Genomic DNA, 7,469 nt, shown 5'->3' with positions numbered 1-7,469 from the left:
AGTGCCATATGATGGGCAGTGTTTCCTATTGGCATGCATGTTGCAAGCGGAATCGGGTGATGTTGAGGCATCTGTGCTCTAATTTCCCCAGCATTCTGGGATAGTTGTTATCCATCAGGAACTTATCGATAATGAATTCCCTTCTTAACATTATGCAAATTTATGAGAGCTTCCATTAGGCTTGTGTATTTACAGAAGAGATAAGAGAAGTCTTCCTTCTCTCATCCAGCCCATGGCCCCAGTGACAGATAATTCACTCATTAACCATATTTTTGGATGGAATAGGCTTAGAATGGTGGTGATTGAAAGTGCTAGAGAAGAGTGAGAAGAGTATAGTCCTATAGGGAGGTGGGTGTTTCAGCATGTGACTATAATTAATACAGTGTTACAAGACCTGATGTGAACCTTGTTCAGTGTTGAGAGGAACAGAAGAGAGGTTTAGAAAGACTGAAGAATCAGTTTATGTTTTTTTTCCCTCCATCTTATTGCATTGTATTCTATTGTACTTTCTCATACAGTTATTAGAATTTACACTTCTGAAAAATTTTTAAAAATATAACTAAACCACCACTATCATGCTTGTCCCCAATCACACATTTTTACCTCTTAGTAATCAACCTTTCGTCCATATTTGACAACTGGAAAGAATTTGGAGGGAGGAGTATTTTCTTAATTGCACTACACACACCTAAAGGAGAGAGAGTATGGTAGGTAGAATAAAATTAGGTTCCTGAATAAATTTCTGAAAAACTTGTTTGGATAGACCCAAACAAGTCATGAGGTTTCCGTTATCCTTTAGCATGGAGACAAGTAAAGATACAAGAGAAACAGTGATAACTGGTGTCTGAGGTCCCAGAGAAGATTGGGATTGGGAGTCCTCATGGCATAGGACTGGTCAGGGCAAGACTGTCCTCAGCACAGCCATTTCAGAGGACCCTGGCTCGTGCTGCTTGTGTTAGGAACACCTCAGTTCTGTAGCATGAAGAGAGCCATCTATGAACCTTGTTCAGTTCTGAGGAATTCTGACGATTCCTTCAAGCTTTTCTGACATTTTAGTGATCAATAATGTCTTATATTTAGTGCAGGGTTGCTAGACAGGAAACGCTCCCTACATATATGCCTTGGATCCTTCAACATTCATAACATGTGAATAAACCACTTTGTAGATGGGGGACAAGAAGTTCATATAGAGAATAAATTAAGCCAATGATTATGGTTTAAAAGCAGCACACCATAGCTATTATTTGTCTTTTGATGAATCTGTAGAGTTACTTGAAATTAATAGGGAAGAGAGTTTTAGTTATGAATTTTTATGTTTATTTATTTTTTGAGAGAGAGAGAGAGAGAGAGAATCCCAAGAATTGCACAGCCTGATGTGGGGCTTGATCTCATGACTGTGAGATAATGACCTGAGCTGAAATCAAGAATTGTTCACTTAACCGACTGAGCCACCCAGGTGCCCCTCAGGCAAATACTTTATAATCACCTGTCAGAAAGTTCTAATCACCAGGTTATTGAGACACGTCCAGGTTATATGACACCACACTTCATGCGATTTTCTTTAATGAAGTATTATGAAGTCAGAGTGTGTAGATCTCTGTAAACATATCCAAAAGCTCCGCACTGACAGTGAACTGACGGGACTCCCCAAAATACATATTGATCTTTCTACACACCCAGCTCCTCTACCTCCTTCCTCAGTGCTGTCATCTCAACCCTCCTACTCTGGACATCGGTAGGGAGTGCTCTGTCTAAGCCAGAATATCCATGATGTTTCAGGAACCAGTGACATTTGAAGATATAGCTGTAGACTTCACCAAGGAAGAGTGGGCCCTGCTGGACACATCCCAGCGAAAGCTGTTCAGAGATGTGATGCTGGAAAGTATCAATCATCTGATCTTTCTGGGTGAGTCTGCCAACACATATGTTTGCGTCCATCCATTCACTCATTGAGTAAATATCTAGAACAGCTCCCCATATCCCACTCCAAATGCTGCCCTGATTCTTTCATAACTCATAACTATGTGAAAGGAAGATGTTTCTTCACCTTGTACTTTTTGGCATCACACTAGATTGCAATCTTGACCACAAGTTCGTATCTTTCTTGGTACTCAGTCTCCAGCATTCAAAATGGAACTGGAAATTCACTGGATATTTTAATTCATAAATTGATTAAACATTTGAAAAATAATGACTGTTTAGTCATTATGTGGAATAATGAGACCGGAGTTGTGAAAATAACATAATTTTGATTATTCTTGTGGCTTTTATATTTACTGGATGTGTTTGAAAATAATTTTTAACCCACTGTGGAGATATTGATTCTCTCCCATTTGGAGAAGACTGAGGATTCTGCATTCTTTCTCTGAACTTGTGGGCGGGTATCAGCATCTAGCATGTTCATTGTTTTTGCCTCCAGTCTGGATTTCCTCCTGGTCTGATGAAGGACCTTCAGTGTGGTTTCTTCTATTGAAGGTGTCATTACAGCTGACCTTCCATCATCTCTTCATTCGTCCTTGGTAAATCCTGCCCTGGACTTGGTTATAGCAAAGATTAATTTGCACAGAACTCAAAATCCATATACTTCCCCTTCCTCCCACCACCCCCCAACAGAGAATAATAGCTGCAAAAGATCCTTCCAGTTGGAGCAAGAAGGAGAGCTGCAGAGTGAAGGAACTGGGTTTCTCCAAGAGCACAGTCCAGGTGAGCAGCAGGGATCTGTGGGTCAGGAGGAGCAGGTGCCTACTGTGAGTGTGTCCTTTAGAAATACTCACTGAAGATTCTGTCAAGTGAGTGATACTTTCTAAAACAAAAGTGAGGACATTGGGGCAAAATTCCTCATGTGGTTACAATCCTTGCATAAATCAATCACAATGCATGTGTCCTCTTCCCCCTGTCTTTCCCTTTAGGGAAAAGGATATTCATGCAATTACTGCAGTGAAACATTGGTGTAGCAGTCCTGATCCTCCTATTTAAAGATTTTCCAACCATTTGCTGACCCAACATCTTTCCACCACTTTACATCTTTTGCATAATCAATCCTCATTTTTTTCTTTCTTTTTTTTATTAATATGAAATTTCTTGTCAGATTGGTTTCCATAAAACATCCAGTGCTCATCCCAACAGGTGCCCTCCTCAATGGCCATCACCCACCCTCCCCTCCCTCCCACCCCCTATCAACCCTCAGTTTGTTCTCAGTTTTTAAGAGTCTTTTATGGTTTGGCTCCCTCCCTCTCTAACTTTTTTTTCCTTCCCCTTCCCCATGGTCTTCTCTTAAGTTTCTCAGGATCCACATAGGAGTGAAAACATATGGTATCTGTCTTTCTCTGTATGACTTATTTCACTTAGCATAACATTCTCCAGTTCCATCCACGTTGCTACAAAAGGCCATATTTCATTCTTTCTCATTGTCACGTAGTATTCCATTGTGTATATAAACCACAATTTCTTTATCCATTCATCAGCTGATGGACATTTAGGCTCTTTCCATAATTTGGCTATTGTTGAGAGTGCTGCTATACACATTGGGGTACAAGTGCCCCTATGCATCAGTACTCCTGTATCCCTTGGGTAAATTCCTAGCAGTGCTATTGCTGGGTCATAAGGTAGATCTATTTTTTAATTTTTTGAGGAACCTCCACACTGCTTTCCAGAGTGGCTGCACGAGTTTGCATTCCCACCAACAGTGCAAGAGGCTTCCTGTTTCTCCACATCCTCGCCAGCATCTATAGTCTCCTGATTTGTTCATTTTAGCCACTCTGACTGGCGTGAGGTGGTATCTGAGTGTGGTTTTGATTTGTATTTCCCTGACGAGGAGCGACTTTGAGCATCTTTTCATGTGCATGTTGGCCATCTGGATGTCTTCTTTAGAGAAGTATCTATTCATGTTTTCTGCCCATTTCTTCACTGGATTATTTGCTTTTCGGGTGTGGAGTTTGGTGAGTTCCTTATAGATTTTGGATACTAGTCCTTTGTCTGATATGTCATTTGTAAATATCTTTTCCCATTCCGTCGATTGCCTTTAAGTTTTGTTGATTGTTTCCTTTGCAGTGCAGAAGATTTTTATCTTCATGAGGTCCCAATAGTTCATTTTTGCTTTTAATTCTCTTGACTTTGAAGATGTGTCAAGTAAGAAATTGCTCCAGCTGAGGTCAGAGATGTTTTTTCCTGCTTTCTCCTCTAGGGTTTTGATGGTTTCCTGACTCACATTCAGGTCCTTTATCCATTTTGAGTTTATTTTTGTGAATGGTGTCAGAAAGTGGTCTAGTTTCATCCTTCTGCATGTTGCTGTGCAGTTCTCCCAGCACCATTTTTTAAAGAGACTGTCTTTTTCCATTGGATATTCTTTCCTGTTTTGTCAAAGATTAGTTGGCCATATGTTTGTGGGTCCAATTCTGGAGTCTCTATTCTATTCCATTGGTCTATGTATCTGTTTTTGTGCCAATACCATGCTATCTTGATGACTACAGCTTTGTAATAGAGGCTAAAGTCTGGGATTGTGATGCCTCCTGCTTTGGTCTTCTTCTTCAATATTACTTTGGCTATTTGGGGTCTTTAGTGGTTCCATACAAATTTTAGAATTGCTTGTTCTAGCTTCGAGAAGAATGCTGGTGCAATTTTGATTGGGATTGCATTGAATGTGTAGATAGCTTTGGGTAGTATTGACATTTTGGCAATATTTATTCTTCCAATCCATGAGCATGGAATGTTTTTCCATTTCTTTATATCTTCTTCAATTTCCTTCATAAGCTTTCTATAGTTTTCAGCATACAGATCTTGTACATCTTTGGTTAGATTTATTCCTAGGTATTTTATGCTTCTTGGCGCAATTGTGAGTGGGACCAGTTTCTTTTTCTGTTGCTTCATTATTAGTATATAAGAATGCAACCGATTTCTGTACATTGATTTTGTATCCTGCAACTTCGCTGAATTCATGTATCAGCTCTAGCAGACTTTTGGTGAAGTCTGTCGGATTTTCCATGTATAATATCATGTCATCTGCAAAAAGTGAAAGCTTGACTTCATCTTTGCCAATTTTGATGCCTTTGGTTTCCTTTTGTTGTCTGATTGCTGATGCTAGCACTTCCAACACTATGTTAAACAACAGTGGTGAGAGTGGACATCCCTGTCGTGTTCCTGATCTCAGGGAAAAAGCTCTCAATTTTTCCCCATTGTGGATGATATTATCTGTGGGCTTTTAACAAATGGATTTTATGATGTTTAAGTATGTTCCTTCTATCGTGACTTTATTGAGGGTTTTTATTAAGAAAGGATGCTGAATTTTGTCAAATGCTTTTTCTGCATCAATTGACAGGATCATATGGTTCTTTTCTTTTATTAATGTGATGTATCACATTAATTGATTTGCAAATGTTGAACCAGCCCTGCATCCCAGGAATGAATCCCACTTGATCATGGTGAATAATTCTTTTTATATGCTGTTGAATTCGATTTGCTAGTATCTTATTGAGAATTTTTGCATCCATATTCATCAGGGATATTGGCCTGTAGTTCTCTTTTTTTGCTGAGTCTCTGTCTGGTTTAGGAATCAAAGTAATGCTAGCTTCATAGAATGAGTCTGGAAGTTTTCCTTCCCTTTCTGGTTTTTGGAACAGCTTGAGAAGGATAGGTATTATCTCTGCTTTAAATGTCTGGTAGAATTCCCCAGTGAAGCCATCTGGTCCTGGACTCTTATTTGTTGGGAGATTTTTGATAACTGATTCAATTTCTTCACTGGTTATGGGTCTGTTCAAGTTTTCTATTTTTTCCTGTTTGAGTTTTGAAAGTGTGTGAGTGCTTAGGAATTTGTCCATTTCTTCCAGGTTGTCCAGTTTGTTGGCATATATTTTTTTATAGTATTCCCTGATAATTGCTTGTATTTCTGAGGGATTGGTTGTAATAACTCCATGTTCACTCATGATTTATCTATTTGGGTCATCTCCCTTTTCTTTTTGAGAAGCCTGGCTAGAGGTTTATCAATTTTGTTTATTTTTTCAAAAAACCAACTCTTGGTTTCATTGATATGCTCTACAGTTTTTTTTAGATTCTATATTGTTTATTTCTGCTCTGATCTTTATTATTTCTCTTCTTCTGCTGGATTTGGGGTGTCTTTGCTGTTCTGCTTCTAGTTCCTTTAGGTGTGCTGTTAGACTTTGTGTTTGGGATTTTTCTTGTTCCTTGAGATAGGCCTGTATTGCAATGTATTTTCCTCTCAGGACTGCCTTCGCTGCATCCCAAAGCGTTTGGATTGTTGCATTTTCATTTTCACTTGTTTCAATATATTTTTTAATTTCTTCTCTAATTGCCTGGTTGACCCATTCATTCTTTAGTAGGGTGTTCTTTAACCTCCATGCTTTTGGAGGTTTTCCAGACTTTTTCCTGTAGTTGATTTCAAGTTTCATAGCATTGTGGTCTGAAAGTGTGCATGGTATGATCTCAATTCTTTTATAATTATGAAGGGCTGTTTTGTGACCCAGTATGTGATCTATCTTGGAGAATGTTCCATGTGCACTTGAGAAGAAAGTATATTCTGTTGCTTTGGGATGCAGAGTTCTAAATACATCTGTCAAGTCCATCTGATCCAGTGTATCATTCAGGGCCCTTGTTTCTTTATTGATCCTGTGTCTAGATGATATATCCATTGTTATAAGTGGAGTATTAAAGTCCCTGCAATTACCACATTCTTAGCTTACGATTGTTTTATATATTTGGGGGCTCCCGTATTCAGCACATAGACATTTATGATTGTTATCTCTTCCTCATGGATAATCCCCATAATTATTATATAAAGCCCTTCTTCATCTCTTGTTATAGCCTTCAATTTAAAGTATAGTTAGTCTGATATAAGTATGGCTACTCCCGCTTTCTTTTGATTTCCAGTAGCATGATAGATGGTTCTCCATCCCCTCACTTTCCATCTGAAGGTGTCCTCAGGTCTAAAATGAGTCTCTTATAGACAGCAAATAGATGGGTCTTGTTTTTTTTATCCATTCTGATACCCTGTGTCTTTTGGTTGGCACATTTATTCCATTTACATTCAGTGTTATTATTGAAAGATATGGGTTTAGAGTCATTGTGATGTCTATAGGTTTCATGCTTGTAGTGATGTCTCTGGTAGTTTGTGGTCCTTGCAACATTTCACTCACAGAATCCCCCTTAGGATCTCTTGTAGGGCTGGTTTAGTGATGAGTTCCATCAGTTTTTGTTTGGGAAGACCTTTATCTCTCCTTCTATTCTGAATGACAGACTTGCTGGATAAAGGATTCTTGGCTGCTTTTTTTTCCCTATGCATCACATTGAAGATTTCCTGCCACTCCTTTCTGGCCTGCCAAGTTTCAGTAGATAGGTCTTCCACTAGTCTTATGGGTCTCCCTTTGTAGGTTAGAGCTTGTTTATCCCTAGCTGCTTTCAGAATTGTCTCTTTATCCTTGTATTTTTCCAGTTTCACTATGATATGTCATGCAGAAGAT

Source organism: Lynx rufus, unplaced genomic scaffold (assembly GCF_022079265.1).
Source record: "Lynx rufus isolate CCGP_SWC_20201006 ecotype Redwood Valley unplaced genomic scaffold, mLynRuf1.p SCAF_3, whole genome shotgun sequence".
NCBI classification, from domain to species: domain Eukaryota; kingdom Metazoa; phylum Chordata; class Mammalia; order Carnivora; family Felidae; genus Lynx; species Lynx rufus.
This window is presented reverse-complemented; position numbering follows the sequence as displayed.